Source organism: Scyliorhinus torazame, chromosome 13 (genome assembly GCF_047496885.1).
Source record: "Scyliorhinus torazame isolate Kashiwa2021f chromosome 13, sScyTor2.1, whole genome shotgun sequence".
NCBI lineage: Eukaryota > Metazoa > Chordata > Chondrichthyes > Carcharhiniformes > Scyliorhinidae > Scyliorhinus > Scyliorhinus torazame.
Window position 1 is genome coordinate 190,204,698 of NC_092719.1, and position 16,757 is coordinate 190,221,454.

A 16,757-nucleotide genomic window follows, 5' to 3' on the forward strand; every position below is an offset into this window, starting at 1 on the left:
ATGGAGATAGGTTGCAGATCAGTAATGACCGAATAGATTGGTGGAACAGGCTTGAGGGCAGAATGACCTAGTCCCATCGCTGTCTTCTGAGTCATAATTTGCATGACCAGTGGCATCTCAACAACGATGAGAGCTTTGAGATAATGCATGGTACACCCACGCATTTCTTGTTTTGTAAGTTTTGGAAAGCATATTTGCCTTTCGATGAGAAGATAAAATGACCGTATTTTAATGGACTGATGGTTCATGATATTGCATTATAATCACTGCAATGTGTGCCTGAACTGAAACCTGCACAAGCCTTTAAACCTAGATATGGATCTAACTGGCACACAGCAGAAGGAAAACATGGACACCAAATGAATTCTAAAGCGACAGAGACTCCAACTGGGCTCTTTTTAGGTCTATACAACAGAAATCTGAACAGAAATCTCAATTTCTGCATTTGCACGCAGTCATTCCTTCTTCTTCCATCAGGTAAGGAACTCTGCGGTGGGTAAGCAACAGAAACAGTGTGATTTCTCTCCCACAGAAAACATTCTGTTTGTGCCAGTCAGTCTGGGGAAGGGATGTTCGATGGGGCATTCGGGGTCTGGTATTCCACTCTCGTAATCAGCATTTGTTTCCCAAGGTGATTGTGAAAGTGTCCAATCCTCACTGGTTTAATGGTGAGCACACATTCATTTTGAGCAAATCCCAAGGGGAGAATTATGAAATACCTGCCAGTTTCAGAAGTGATCATTTTGACTTGCCGGCCATGAGAATGAGAAGGCTGAAGAGATGCAAGTGCTCATCGTGCTGTTGATAACCTGATTAAGGCAAGGATTATGCATCGAGTTCCTCAACAAATAGAGATCAAAATGCATTCACAACCCCAGTTAACTGGGAAGGTGTAGGGAGATCAGCCATGGGAGGCAGCTCTTTCACCCAGTACGACTGGAGCGTCAGTTCAACTATTAGTAAAGCTCAACTTACATGAACTAAAACAGAAACTGATTTTTCCTGCACCCCCCCACCCCCCCTCCAACCCCAGCCCCTCTGCAAACAGAAAATAGGATGTTTATGCAGATACCTGATAGCTTTGCTCATAAAAATGGGAACGTAGTACATTAGTCGCTTGTACCACATTTCAAGTTATAATCCATTAACCACTTGTTTCTCAGGCTATTATTGATGCAAAAAAAGAGATGCAACTATCAGAATATGATCAAAAGGACTGCATATTTGCTGATTTACAACGAAAGAAAGTTTTTATTTCATTCACTCATTCATTGTTTTTTGTCAGGTGACTCTCTCTCTTTCTCTCTCATTCTACCTGGCTCTCATACTCCCTTGGCAAGTCATAAATGGCCCCGAGGTCACAAATAATACCCGATATCCATAAGCACCAGCGATGACTTTCAAATAGCTGCAGGGCTCTATCTTGAAGTTACTAATATTTGATAAGCTTCAGTATATTTCAAATAAAGTGTTCACTGGAAAGGTGACTTTTAAGATAGTATTTACCAAAACCAAGGTGCATTGGAGCTGTGATCTGAGTCCACCACTTTCCTCCTCCAACACCTCTCTTCAATATCTATCTGGGGAGGACTGCCTTTGCCTGATTCCATGCTTATCTATCCAATCGTAGCCAGACGAAAACCTGCATTGACTCAGGAGTTCCCCAAAGATCCACCCTTGACCTTCCTGTTTCTCATCAGCATTCTGTCCCTCAGCAACACCATTGTTGCGATTTGTTTCTCTCTTTATTTGGCTCTGAATATGGTAGTCAATATGGTCACCTTCCTTAATTCTAATTACGTTTTGCTCTAGAGTCGCCAGGTATCTTTCGATACCGCCACAAGGTTCAAACCTGAATACTGATCAAAGACTCGATACACCAGTTAGTTAGTTCAAAGTCAAATGCTTATTTATTTACACACACAGTTAAATATACTCATGCACAAATACTACAGACTAATCTATCACTACTGCTAAAGCCTATACTTAGGTTCGGGCGCCCACTCAGTCAGAGGAACAATGGCCGTTGTTCAGTTCTGAGGCTGGTAGCGTGCATTGACCTTGGACTTACTTGGTCTGGTGCAGCTGTTGGGCAGGTCTCTCCTCGGTGAGAGCCGGAGCCAAGATAACGATTCTCTCTTGGGGATCGTTCTTGTACCCAAAGGGGCTTTGCGCGCTTTTGGGCGGGCCTTGAACTTGGCCCCAATTAATTTGGCCATTTCTCGATCGTTCCTATCGATTTCCTCCAATAAATGGGTGGGTGCCCTGACGGCTGGGCGGGTCCTAGGTGGCCGTTGGCCTGCTTTGTTCTGGTCTCCTCTGGCGCCGGGGTGTCTGCCTTAGTATCGGTTACTCAAATGTTCCTCCTTTGTTCCCGGAGATGGGCCATTAGTATGCTAATGTGTTTGCAGTTTTGGTCTTGTCTGGGAGCTGCGGCTCCAAGATGCAGATAAACCCTGAACCTGCTTGTTTTCTCAGTATTGTCCATTTTCCCTGCAATTTTTTAAAAGTATCCATTTTGTAATCGGGAAGTGGCTATCCCAGATGGCTACACTCCCTCTTTGTGATCCTCAATGCAAAGCGTGAAGGATCACATTACTGCGTCATCTTCGTTCCCTGACCAAGCGGGGCATCTATAAGCACTTCACGGACTCTACACTGCCCTATCCTATGAAACGCAATTTTTACCTAAAATCATTTTACATATCTACAGCATTATAAAACTCTACGGGGCGCTATGACATTCAGGCATGCATTACAAAATTTAAAAAACTGGAACCTCGAAATATCCTCAATCAACTATCCACATTCAAACAATCAAAAATAATCTACAACACTTTAAACTGTACAAATAGCAGCAACACAAGTTTCTCTGGCTTGGCAGTCAAGCACAGAGGTTTACATTTCTTTATTGAACGAACAAAACACACATAAAGAAAAATGGATGCACTTCAATTCACTCGAGGGATTGGGGGGTTTGGTGAAGTCCGAAAATAGGGGTCCTAAACGTGTATATCGGGGTGCGAGAGCGGGAGGCTCTCCTTCGCCATTTTCTGAGTCTAAGTGTCTGCACGATACTGCAGAGTATCACCAGTACTAAGAGTGCTTCTACTATGTAAGATAGTGAATACCAGGTGATAAACTTGTCACACCAGGCCGGGGTGTCGTTAACTATCTCGGGGTTAACTATCTCGGGGTACAGTGTACGGTAGGGGTGGGAATCATTCATGGCCTGTGTGGTGGGGGTCAGGGGGTAGCGGCCGCGCGCAACTGAAGGGATCCCGCTAAGGTCCAGGTGAAAACATGAAGGTCGTCTTCACCTTTCCTTTTGTCTTCCTCTGGGGTTCCTGAGGTTCCAGAGTTCTATGGACACAAGCATAATATCTGTTATTATCTTGCCTAAGATCTCGTATGTCTGTCTGTCTGTCCTTTGTTGCCAATTACCCATTATAATTGGTCACCATCTGTGATTCCCTCATTTTTAAAAAATGTTTTAAAACTGAATATTTGGACAAGACATCCGAGAAAAATACTGACACAGTGCGAGCCGCCTCGCAGCCTGTGCGATCTACTACCCTAGTGTTTGAGGATGTAAATAGCATACGGAAGCAACCTAAGGGTCGCCAGAAACAAACAACAAAGTTTCAAACTAAAAGTGCCAAAATGGGGTGCATATGGGCCGCGGCGGGTAAGAATGGGTGGAATCCCCGTGTAGGACAGTGATCAGTGCCGTTTGTGCTCTAACCGAGCGTAGCTGACCAGAGGGGGGGTCCTCAGGCAGGGCGGGGACCAGTGCCGTTTCTCCACTGCCTGAGCGACCGGCAAGAACGGGTAAGAATGGGGTCATCGTGGGGGCTGCCTCTCGTGATCGAATCAGAAGAGTAGCTATGAGTGGTGTCTGTCGACAAACTAGTTCCTGTAACTGCCAGTGGGCGTTAAAAGAGTGGTGGCGTGGGGTCATGAAAACCTTGAGGTAACAAACAACATTTAACATTCACAGTAACAAACATTTAACGTAACTCACAAACATAACGAAAATCGTGCCGGTTCCACCAGTGAGTAGGATACCGTAAATCACATTTGGCTTGGGGTGTAACTAGCATATGGGGTCGGTGTAGTGTGACTGAAGAAGAGAGGAAGGAGGAGAGAAACAAAAATGAAGTGGCATTGCTGAGGTGTCCCTGCCATGAGAAGTGGTGGGTAAGCGCTCCCAGTTTGCATGGGGCAGCTGGGTCCTTGTAGCTGCTATGGGCGGTGTTCTCCTTCATATCTGGGGGCTAGTCTAGCTGGTGGGGGTCTCCTGCAATCTCGGACAAAGTGTCCTGACTGCCCACAGCTGTAACATGACCCCTGGGCATGTAAGGTGGAGCAGGCTCTCTGGGGTATTGCTCCCTTGGGTATGGTTGCCTGGGTGGGGGGTTGGTGCTGTTGGTGTCGTTGCTGGTTCGGGGGGCATTTGTGGGCTGATTCCGTTGCTGTTTCAGGGGGGCTTGACATTCTCGTGCGTAGTGTCCTAATTGGCCGCAATTATAACACTCCTGGGATTTAGGCTGTGGTGGGCTGTTCCTGCCCTCATTTACCCATGCGGGGTTCTGGTGCATCCTAACTGGATGCATGTCTGCCTGCTCTTCCTCTGGTTTTGCAAATGCGGTTTTGCCTTGGACGGACTGTTCCCAAGTGCGGGACAATCTTTTCAAAACTTATTTCTCGTTGTGGGCCTCGTCTGAGGGGTCGTAATTTGCGCAAGCTCTCTATCCTGCCTCTGTCGCATGAGAGACTAGGATTAGAGTCCATTTGGCCATATTATCCGCGGACAAATGGGCGCAGGCTAACTCTCCGAATACTGCTGTGAAATGTATCCACAAGCGTCCAGCAAACGCTGTGGGGTGCTCTGTTTTCTTTTGCCTACACTTGTTTAGGCCTTCTACGGGGTCTCCTCTGTTATAGCCGATCACATCCAGATTTGCTGTGTGCATTTCCTGGAGTGTGCCTCCTCCTACATTCTGTGGGTCGGGAAGGGCTGCCACGACTGAAGGGTTGAGGCTTAAAAGTGTGAGCTTCACTTGCTCCTTTTCGTCCAGGCCATACATGGTAGCCTGCTGTTTAACTCTAGCGAAAAACTGGTGGGGGTCTGATGTGGGAAGGAACGGTGTAATTTTTCCACACGCGTCCCGTAATTGGGACACGGATAACGGGATTGTATATAGGAAATCTGTGTTTCCTTCTGCTGCAGCCCTGCGGTGTGTGGTTCCAGGGTTCATGGGGGGGTGTTCTGTCTGTTCAGTTGGGGGTTGGGGTGCTTTTCTCTTCTGTGGTTTTTCTTGCGTACATGTCCGATGTACGTATCTGTGGGCAGTTTCATTTAACTCCTGCCAATCGGGGCCGTTTTCCTGGTCTAACTGGGGTCCAAACGTACTTTGAAACCCATTCTGGACAGAAAGCAGAGATTGCAATTCTGCAATTTGCTTCCGGCAAATCTACGGAGCTCTGCCTTTGTTCCATTGTGGAAGTGTGGAGGGCTCGTAGGGCTGCTTTTAAATCATTGCACTGTTTCTGCAATTGCTCAACCTGTTGCTCTGTTTCTTGTCTTACCAAGATCGCGCGTTGCGTGTTCTGGTAGGCCTTATCGTACTGGGTCTGAAAACTACTCAAATGGGCGAGACAAGACTGATGTGCCCTTTTGGCATCATCTACCTCTCTATCCCTCACTGCTAACTGTTCTCTTAACTCCGTTTCTCCTTCTCAAATTCGCTCACATCTCCCTCACTATTTCTGTCTCTCTCCTCAATCTCTCTACGGAGCGTCCTAACGACCTCCTCTGTGCCTCACAATTGTGCCAAGCAGGACACGATTGCCATCGGCTTGTGAGCTTTCCCTAAGCTCTTCTTGTGGATCTCTGACAGGTTCTCCCACCAAGTATGTCCTATACTCCCGGGACCTGTTTCGTCATTGGCGCAGAATTCACTCCAAAGGGGCCACCCTTTCCCTTTGAGATATTTTCTGATCTCTATTTCCCATATGGGACACTGTCCTACTCTACTGGTCGCTGCGACCTCGAATTCTTGGGGGTTCATAAGGTGTTCAATTGCCATTCTCTCTCTATCTCTGGGTTCTCTACTGAATTTGGAACAGTGGTGATAAAGTGGTGATGTAAACACGAGTACGGCTTACGCTATTTTCCGGCCTACAAAACTCCCGACAGTTTTACGCAACAAAATCTCTCAGGTTTACCTTATATCCCTGTTAGTATGCATAATTTAATACAGTTCCGAATCTTGGAGGTTTGATCAGTATCATTCTCACACTTGTGGTTTTTCTGTTTCCAATTGGATTCTAATTCACATTTTGGGTTCTCTCGGAGTGACTAGGCCATTTCTAGGTCAAGTCCCGTCAGAGTCGCCAGTAAATGTTGCTATTAGTTTCTCTCTTTATTTGGCTCTGAATATGGTAGTCAATATGGTTGCCTTCCTTAATTCTAATTACGTTTTGCTCTGGAGTCACCAGGTATCTTTCGATACTGCCACAAGGTTCAAACCGAATACTGATCAAAGACTCGATACACCAATTAGTTAGTTCAAAGTCAAATGCTTATTTATTTACACACACAGTTAAATATACTCTTGCACAAATACTACAGATTAAACTCACTACTGCTAAAGCCTATACTTAGCTTCGGGCGTCCAGTCAGTCAGAGGAACAATGGCCGTTGTTCAGTTCTGAGGCTGCTGGGGTCGAAGTGGTGAAGGGGAACAGCTAAGGTCCCCTGTCTGGTAGCCTGCGTTGACCTTGGACTTACTTGTTCTGGTGCAGCTGTTGGGCAGGTCTCTCCTCGGTGAGAGTGGGAGCCAAGATAACGATTCTCTCTGGGGGGATCCTTCTTATACCCAAAGGGGCTTCGCGCGCTTTTGGGTGGGCCTTGAACTTGGCCCCAATTAATTGGGCCGTTTCTCGATTGTTCCTATCGATTTCCTCCAATAAAGAGGTGGGTGCCCTGATGGCTGGGCGGGTCCTAGGTGGTTGTTGGCCTGCTTTGATCTGGTCTCCTCTGGCGCCGGGGTGTCTGCCTTAGTACCGGTTACTCAAATGTTACTCTTTTGTCTCCGGAGATGGGCCATTAGTATGCTAATGGGTTTGCAGTTTTGGCCTTGTCTGGGAGCTGCGGCTCCAATATGCAGATAAAACCTAATCCTGCTTGTTTTCTCAGTATTGTCCATTTTCCCTGCAATCTTTGCAAAGTGTTCATTTGTAATCGGGAAGTGGCCATCCCAGATGGCTACACCATCCAGAAACATATCACATTCTACATGCAAATGATGTCACCCAGCTCTACATCCCTCTGGGATCTCTGCACTTATCCAATTTTGGCTTCTTGTACACCTCCGATTTTAATGGTTCCACCGAGCTTGAGCTTCACCTTCTAATATAGCATTGAATTCAAAGAATGAGACGCAGTCTAAGGAGAGCTTCAAACACGTAAAGTGGGGGGAGTGGATCACTTGAGGGGAGATGAGGTAAAATAAAGAAAGCGGACAAGGCATTGGAGCAGGGTAGCGATAAGGGTAATGAGAAACCAGGGGCGCAATTCTCCCATCGGGAGACTAAGTCCCGACGCCGGAGTGAAAACCGGAGTGTTTCACTCCGGCGTCGGAGGCCGTTCCCAGACCCCTATTCTCCCGCCCCCGGGGGGCTAGGAGCGGTGCCGCGTCATTTACGCGCGCCGGGCCTTGGCGCCGCGTAAAAGCGGCGCTGCGTAAATGACGCGACCGGCGCCACGTAAATGACGTCACCTGCGCATGCGTGAGTTGGCCGGCGCCAACCCGCGCATGCGCGGTTGCCGTCCTCCCCGCGGCCACCCCTCAAGAAGATGGCGGATCGATCTTGCAGGGCAGCGGAGGAAAGGAGGTCCTCCTTCAGAGAGGCTGGCCTGCCGATCGGTGGGGACTGATCGCGGGCCAAACCCCTTTTGAGCCCCCCCTTCGGTGCAGGAACCCATATCGCCACCCACAGGCAATCCCCCCCCCCCCCCAGCGTTCCTGCGCTGTTCCCGCTGGCAGCAACCAGGGGCGTCATTCTCCGACCCCCCGCCGGGTCGGAGAATGACCGTTGGCCGCTGTGAATCCCGACCCCGCCGAAGTCTCCGGTACCGGAGATTGGGCGGGGGCGGGAATCGGGCCGCGCCGGTTGGCGGGACCCCCCGCTGGATTCTCCGGCCCAAATGGGCCGAAGTCCCGCCCAGAAATTGCCTGTCCCGCCGGCGTAAATCAAAGCTGGTATTTACCGGCGGGACCAGGCGGCGTGGGCGGGCTCCGGGGTCCTGGGGGGGCGCGGGGCGATCTGGTGCCCCCACGGTGGCCTGGCCCGCGATCGGGGCCCACCGATCCGCAGGCGGGCCTGTGCCGTGGGGGCACTCTTTACCTTCCGCCTCCGCCACGGCCTCCACCATGGCGGAGGCGGAAGAGACCCTCCCCACTGTGCATGCGCGGGAAACTGTTGGCGGCCACTGACGCTCCCGCGCATGCGCCGCATTTCCGCGCCAGTTGGCGGGGCACCAAACGCCATTTCCGCCAGCTGGCGGGGCAACAAACACCATTTCCGCCAGATGGCGGGGCGGAAATCCCTCCGGCGCCGGCCTAGCCCCTCAATGTTGGGGCTCGGCCCCCAAAGATGCACCTTTGGGCCGGCGTGATGCCCGTCTGATTGGCGCCGTTTTGGGCGCCAGTCGGCAGACATCGCGCCGTTGGGGAAGAATTTCGCCCCAGGTGTGGATGGCACCAGCGGGAACCTGTCGTGTTGGGCAGGCCGCTCGGCCCATCTGGGCCGGAGAATCGCCGCTCGCCCATTACCAACGGCAAGCGGCGATTCTCCCAGCGGCCAGCCATGATTCGCGCCGCGCCGGTTTGGGGGGGGTGGGAGAATCGCGTGTGGGCTTCGGGATGGCGTGGCGGGACTCGCCCGGCACCCAGACGATTCTCCCCCCCCGGCGTGGGGGGGAGAATTCCACCCAAAATGTGGCGGGAAGGGACAGCAGAGTGTGCAAACATAAGGGGCGGGATTCTCCGACTCCCTGCTGAGCCGGAGAATCGCGGGGGGGGGGGGGCGGCGCGAATCCCGCCCCGTCACCTCGACGCCGGCTGCAGAATTCTCTGGCGCCGTTTTTTTTGGCAGGGGCGGGAATCGTGTTGCGCCGGTCGGGGGCCGTTGGCAATGGCCCCCACGGCGATTCTCCACTCCGTGATGGACCGAGCGGCCGCCCGTTTTCGACCTGTCCCGCCGGCGTAAATTACACAAGGGGCAAAATTCTCCCCCAACGGTGCGATGTCCGCCGACTGGCGCCAAAAGCGGCGCCAATCAGACATGCATCGCGCCGGCCCAAAGGTGCGGAACGCTCCGCATCTTTGGTGGCCGAGCCCCAACATTGAGGGGCTAGGCCGGCGGCGGAGGGATTTCCGCCAGCTGGCGAAATGGCGTTTGGTGCCCCGCCAGCTGGCGCGGAAATGCGGCGCATGCGCGGGAGCGTCAGCGGCCGCCGACAGTTTCCCGCGCATGCGCAGTGGGGAGAGTCTCTTCCGCCTCCGCCTTGGTGGAGGCCGTGGTGGAGGCGAAAGAGTGCCCCCACGGCACAGGCCCGCCCGCGGATCGGTGGGCCCCGATCGCGGGCCAGGCCATCGTGGGGGCACCCCCCGGGGTCAGATCGCCCCGCGCCCACCCAGGACCCCGGAGCCCGCCCACGCTGCCTGGTCCCGCCGGTAAATACCAGCTTTGATTTACGCCGGCGGGACAGGCAATTTCTGGGTGGGACTTCGGCCCATCCGGGCCGGAGAATTGAGCGGGGGGTACCGCCAACCGGCGTGGCCCAATTCCCGCCCCCGCCCAATCTCCGGTACCGGAGACTTCGGCAGGGGCGGGGGGGATTCACGGCGGCCAACGGCCATTCTCCGACCCGGCGGGGGGTCGGAGAATGACGCCCAAGGTTTGTACCGGCGGGACCTGGCTCTGCGGGCGGCCTGCAGAGTCCTCAAGGGGCACGGGGGGGATCTGGCCCCGGTGGGGGGGGGGGGGCACGGTGCCCTGGCCCGCGATCGGGGCCCACCGATCTGCAGACCATGGGGGCACTCTTTCCCTCTGCAGCGGCCTGTGTAAAGCTCCGCCATGGCCGGCGCGGAGAAGAAGCGCCCTGCGCATGCACAGGAATCACGGCAGTGGTTCTGGGAATACGCTGTCGCTCCTGCGCATGCGCCAACTCGCGCTGGCCGGCAGAGGCCCTTCGGCGCCGGTTGGCACGACGCCAACCACTCCAGCGCCGGCCTAGCCCCCCAAGGTGCGGAAGATTTTGCACCTTCCGGGCGGCCCGACGCCGGAGTGGTTCACGCCATTATTTGACGCCGGTACAGCCGACTACTGGAGAATCCCGCCCAACGTTGCATTCGCAGAGAAAGCCAGAACGTGCAAGAACGGTAAATAGACAGAATCATAGGCTCTGTATCTGAATGCGTGCAGCACTCATAACAAAATGGATGAATTGATAGCACAAATAGCAATAAATATTTATGACCTGATAGCCAGATGTGGTTGCAAGGTGACCAAGGCTGGGACCTAAATAGGATATTTGACTTTGAAGAAGGACAGGCAGCGAGGAAAGGTGGTAGGGTAGCTTGTTAATTAGGGATGAGATTAGTGCAGTAGTAAGAGTTTACCTTAGTTATGGAGATCAAGATGTTGCATTAGTTTGGGTAGAGATAAGAAATAACACAGGTAAGAAATCATTTGTGTGACTAGTTTCTAGGCATCCTATTAGGAGCTATACTGTAGGACAGCGTGTGCAGGAAAAATGATCTTTGTATAGATGTTATGGATCAGATAGTCAAAGCTATTAACCGATATTCGGGACAATTTCTTGGAGCATTATATTCTACTGCAAAGCAGTTGTTCTAGTGCAGGCTATTTTAGATCTGGTCGTGTCCTTTCCGGCAATGGAGATGGCTCGCCAATGATCACTGGCAGGATCCTCCAGTCCCACTGAAGTCAATGGTTATTCGTCTTGTCTGCCAGCCGAGCCTCTGGGGAAGCTATCGCAGGTGGCCACCTTCAGCCCGATCTGAAGATCCGATAGCTGGAAGGACCAGAAAATCCTGGCCATTGGACCACGTGCTGAAAAGTGGAATTAAAATGAGTGACTAGTTTATTTTTCGACTGGCGCAGACATGATAGGCTGAGTGGCCTCGTTCGTCACTGTGGTTTTTCTATGGTTCTATGTTGGTGTTTGATACAAAGGGGTTTGAGCATAAAAGGTAGAGAAGTGTTACTCCAGATTTATAGGGCTTTAGTGAGATTGCATCTGGAGTACTGTGAATAGTTTTGGTCTCCTTATTGAAGAAAGGACAGAGAGCAGTGGAAGCTGGGTCATTGAATATACTTTTTTTTTTCAATTCCAATTAAGGGGCAATTTAGCATGGCCAAACCTCACACCCTGCACATCTTTTGCATTGTGAGGGTGGGAGCCACGCAGACACGGGGAGAATATGCAAACTCCTCACGGACAGTGACCCGGGGCTGGGATTGAACCCGGGTCCTCAGCGCCTTCAGGCAGCAGTGCGAACCGCTGCACCACCATGCCACCCTATCATTGAATATACCTAAGGCTGGGAACAGGCAGGAAAGTAGAGTTGAAGCCAGAATCAGATCAACCATAATCTTATCGAATGGCAGAGAAAGCTCGAGGGGAAAATGGCCTGATTCTTGCGTTCTCACAGAAATAAACTAAATAAATTAACAAGAAACAACCCAAGTCCTAAAATCTGATCCCCAAGCTTTTTTTTTTAATTTAGAGTACCCAATTAATTTGTTCCAATTAAGGGGCAATTTAGCGTGGCCAATCCACCCACCCTGCACATCCTTGGGTTGTGGGAGCAAAACTCATGCAAACACGGTGAGAACGTGAGAACTCCACACGGACTGTGACCCAGAGCTGACCCCCAAGCTTATGCTAAATCAATGACTGTCCTGGTTCAAATTGCTCTCCCATCACTTTATGGCACAGATTTTCCATTCTTGACGGAAGAGGATCTGATTGTGAGATTTGCAGTTTTTAAACAGAGGCATCTAATATCGTGATGCACTGTTAGCATTCTCTAAACATGTTCTTTCAAATAAAGCCGGGTTAATCTATAATTGGTCTGCAATTTCCTGTAATTTTGAGAGTTATAACATTTCAAGATTAAGGCAGGTAACTTTGCTTATCCAATGAACTCTATACCCCAGTGGTAGGTAACCTGAGGCCCTGGGGGCCAAATGCGGCCCATCAGGGTTCCAGGTGCGACGCAGAAGACATTTTGTTGACCATTGTCCATGCGCAGGGTTGCCACATTCCACTGGTTTCTATCTGCATAGTTTTTTTCCTACCAGTATGACTGAAGTGGTACGCATGTAAAGCAAGGGCAAGTGAAGTGAGGTGTGCGCTGATTGCTCACAACATTGACGTGAGAGCCATGCGCTCCCTCTGTGTCCAATCACAGCACAAACATTTATTTTGTTTTTACCATTTGAAGTTGATAGTTTTATTAATATATGAGTGATTAAGCATTTTCTATGACTCGTGATGAAATATTCATCACGTATTACATGTATTCAATATTATTCATGGGGTCATGATTAGTCAACAGGCCGGATTTCAATCTTGCGCCCCACTGAGATGTAGGATGGACACTCATGAGGCCCACTCACCGGCCTAGGTTGCCCATCACTGCCCTACTCTGACATTGTTTCGTTAATCAAATTTCCACCTTCAAAAGCAAGAGATGTATGTTATGAATATGGATTGATTGATGTGAAGAACTGATTCCTTTGATGTAAAGATGCAGTTGACCATCCTTTTTGTTTAACCAGTGATCATGACATTGTTTGATCTAGTTTCCTGAAAATTGTCCCTTTATCAGTAGATAAGCAACAAAGGGACACTGAGTGACTTGAAGATCGAAGCTGAAATATTGCAGTGAGATATCTAAAAACACTTGCCCTTTTCATACTGTCCTCGCAGGTTTCCTGAGGTGTTCCTTCAGATCCCGCAGTGACACTTCAGGCATCTTAGACAAGCTTCTTTCACCTCACACAGCAGAAGGCTGTCAATCTAAAGAGTTAGGCACCCACTGGGGTCAACAGTGGGTTACTTATTGACTTTGCTTGTGATGCACGATCAATGACCACTAAAGCGAGGTTGTAGTCCAACTGAAGGCTTTAATAAGCTAGATGTTTCCCCCAGCAGCTCAGGTACAGAAAGAAGGCTGCTGGGGCAGCACGGGCTCTTATACGCCGCCCAGCAGGGCGGAGCTACCATACAGCTTGACCAATAGGAAGTATACAATATCTACCAATGGTGTTCCAGCATTACCAGGTACCGTAATACCTCTACACATTCACCCGCTGTTAAAAAGAATCTGGCGGGGGTGGCGGCCTGATACTACAAACATGGCAATGTGGTAGAATTAGTTATGGAGGTACCGTAATACCTCCGTACAGCGTTTTGTAACTATTTACAATTCTATTAACTATTTACAATTTATGATTTAAATTTACCATTTAAAATGAAGCAATCAGTCGATCCGGGGCCCTGGTCATCCTCTGTGATCGTCGGAGCTTCGGTGGTGACTCCGGTGGAGGCTCGGGTGTCTGTGACTCCGGGAGCGTGGCCTCGATCTCTGTGGCAGCTGCGACACCCCTCGACGGCGCCGGTGGGGAAAACGATTGACCTGGGAAGGGAGCGCCTGCGAGGGGCATCGGTAGGTGGGGGGGCCTAGACCGGGCCGGCGGAAGGACCGATCCTCCTGTAAGGTGCCCTGGAGGAGGGGAGGGTGGGACTGGTGGCTGGGGTGTGCGTGGGGCTCCGGCGGGCGCCAGGTCTCGTAGGGAGACTGTATCTTGTTGGCCGTCGGGGTACGCTACGTAGGCGTACTGGGGGTTGGCGTGGAGAAGATGGACCCTCTCGACCAACGGTTCCGAGTTGTGCGCCCGCACGTGTTTTCGGAGCAGGATGGGTCCGGGTGCTGCCAGCCAGGTCGGGAGCGAGGTCCCAGAGGAGGACTTCCTGGGGAAGACAAGGAGATGGTTGTGAGGTGTCTGGTTGGTGGTGGTACAAAGCAGTGACCGGATGGAGTGGAGGGCATCCGGGAGGACTTCTTGCCAGCGGGAGACTGGGAGGTTCCTGGACCGTAGGGCCAGTAGGACGCTCTTCCAGACCATTCCGTTCTCCCTCTCTACCGGTCCGTTACCCCGGGAGTTGTAACTGGTCGTCCTGCTCGAGGCGATGCCCTTGCTGAGCAGGGATTGAAGTAGTTCGTCGCTCATAAAGGAGGACCCCCTATCACTATGTATGTAGGCGGGGAACCCGAACAGTGCAAAGGTGCTATGGAGGGCCTTGATGACGGTGGTTGCGGTCATGTCGGGGCAGGGGATGGCGAATGGGAACCGGGAGTACTCGTCAATCGCGTTCAGGAAGTACGTGTTGCGGTCGGTGGAGGGGAGGGGGCCTTTGAAGTCCATGCGGAGGCGTTCAAAGGGACGGGAAGCCTTTATCAGGTGCGCTTTCTCTGGCCGGTAGAAGTGCGGTTTGTACTCTGCGCAGATTTGGCAGTCCCTGGTGACTGTCCTGACCTCCTCGATGGAGCAGGGCAGGTTGCGGGTCTTGATAAAGTGGGAAAAGCGAGTGACCCCCAGGTGGCAGAGGTCCTCGCAGAGGGCTCGGAGGCGGTCCACTTGTGCGGTGGCACATGTGCCACAGGACAGGGCATAAGGACGCTCGTTTAGCTTCCCGGGGCGATTCAAGATCTCGTAGTTGTAGGTGGAGAGTTCGATCCTCCACCGCAAGATCTTATCATTTTTATCTTGCCCCGCTGTGCATTATTGAACATGAAAGCAACCGACCGTTGGTCAGTGAGGAGAGTGAATCTCCTGCCGGCCAGGTAATGCCTCCAATGTCGCACAGCTTCTACTATGGCCTGGGCCTCCTTTTCGACTGAGGAGTGGCGGATTTCGGAGGCATGGAGGGTACATGAGAAGAAGGCCACGGGCCTGCCTGCTTGGTTGAGGGTGGCTGCCAGAGCTACGTCAGACGCGTCGCTCTCGACCTGGAAGGGGAGGGACTCGTCGATGGCGCGCATCGTGGCGTTTGCAATGTCCGTTTTGATGCGGCTGAAGGCCTGGCGGGCCTTTATCAACAGGGGAAAAGCTGTGAATTGGATCAGGGGACGGGCCTTGTCCACATAGTTCGGGACCCACTGGGCGTTGTAACTGAAAAACCCTAGGCAGCGCTTCAGGACCCTGGAGCAGTGAGGGAGGGGGAACTCCATAAGGGGGCGCATGCGCTCAGGGTCGGGGCCAATAACTCCATTTCGCACTACGTAGCCGAGGATGGCTAGGCTTGTCCTTGTTGTATGTAAGGTTAAGGATCTTTGCGGTCTCGAGGAATTTTCAGAGGTTGTTGTCGTGGTCCTGCTGGTCGTGGCCGCAGATGGTGACATTATCGAGATACGGGAATGTTGCCTGTAAACCGTACCGGTCAACCATTCAGTCCATCTCGCGCTGGAAGATGGAGACCCCGTTGGTGACACCGAAGGGAACCCTTAAGAAGTGATAGAGCCACCCATCTGCCTCGAAGGCAGTGTATTTGCGGTCACTAGTGCAGATGGGGAGCTGGTTGTAGGCGGACTTAAGATTCACCGTGGAGAAGACCTTGTAATGCGCGATCCTATTTACCAGGTCGGATATGCAGGGGAGAGGATACGCGTCCAGCTGCGTAAACTTGTTGATGGTCTGACTGTAGTCGATTACCATCCTTTGCTTCTCCCCGGTCTTTACCACCACTACTTGAGCTCTCCAGGGACTGTTGCTGGCTTCAATGACTCCTTCCCTCAGTAGCCTTTGGACCTCTGACCTAATAAAGATCCGATCCTGGGCACTGTACCGTCTGCTCCTGGTGGCGACGGGTTTGCAATCCGGGGTGAGGTTCGCAAACAGAGAAGGCGGATCGACCTTAAGGGTCGCGAGGGCGCAGACAGTGAGGGGGGGTATAGGGCCGCCGAATTTGAAGGTTAGACTTTGGAGATTACACTGGAAGTCTAAACCTAGGAGTGTGGCCGCGCAGAGGTGGGGAAGGACGTAGAGCCGGTAATTTGTAAACTCCCTTCCCTGTACTGTGAGTTTTGCTACACAAAACCCCTTTATCTCTACTGAGTGGGATCCGGAGGCCAGGGAGATTTTTTGATTAACGGGGTGGACTAGGAGAGAACAGTGCCTTACCGTATCGGTGTGTATGAAGCTGTCCGTGCTCCCAGAGTCGATTAGGCAGGACGTCTTGTGCCCGTTGATGAATACGGTCGTCGTAGCAGTTGAGAGTGTTCGAGGCCTAGATTGATCCAGAGTCACCGAGGCTAATCGCAGCAGTTGAGTGTTCTCTTCGGACAGTGTGTGGTCAGCCGAGCTGGGGTCCTGGGGGTGTACCCAAGATGGCGGCTCCCATTGGTCGCACAAGGCTTGGGGTGCACAAAATGGCGGCGCCCATCCGTCTAACGTGGCGTCCGCAAGACAGGATGGAGGCACCCGGGGGCCGCACGTGGCCCTGGAGTAGGAAGATGGCGGCGCCCGCTGGCCACACGGGGACCGTGGAGTGGTTTGTGGTGGCGGTCCGCATTCGCCGCCGGAAACCGCGGCAACCGCACGGGCCTGGCATACCACCACGAAATGGCCCTTTTTACCGCATCCCTTGCAGG

General features: G+C 52.0%; 1 long non-coding RNA gene across 1 annotated transcript in view; it reads left to right on the forward strand.

The window, feature by feature from the left end:
* Positions 1 to 209: 209 nt before the first annotated feature.
* Positions 210 to 16,757, forward strand: part of LOC140387751 (uncharacterized) — a 120,812-nt gene continuing 104,264 nt past the window's right edge. The window contains exon 1 of the long non-coding RNA XR_011934002.1: positions 210 to 477. This is a non-coding gene — a long non-coding RNA (uncharacterized lncRNA). The remainder of the gene's footprint in view (positions 478 to 16,757) is intronic.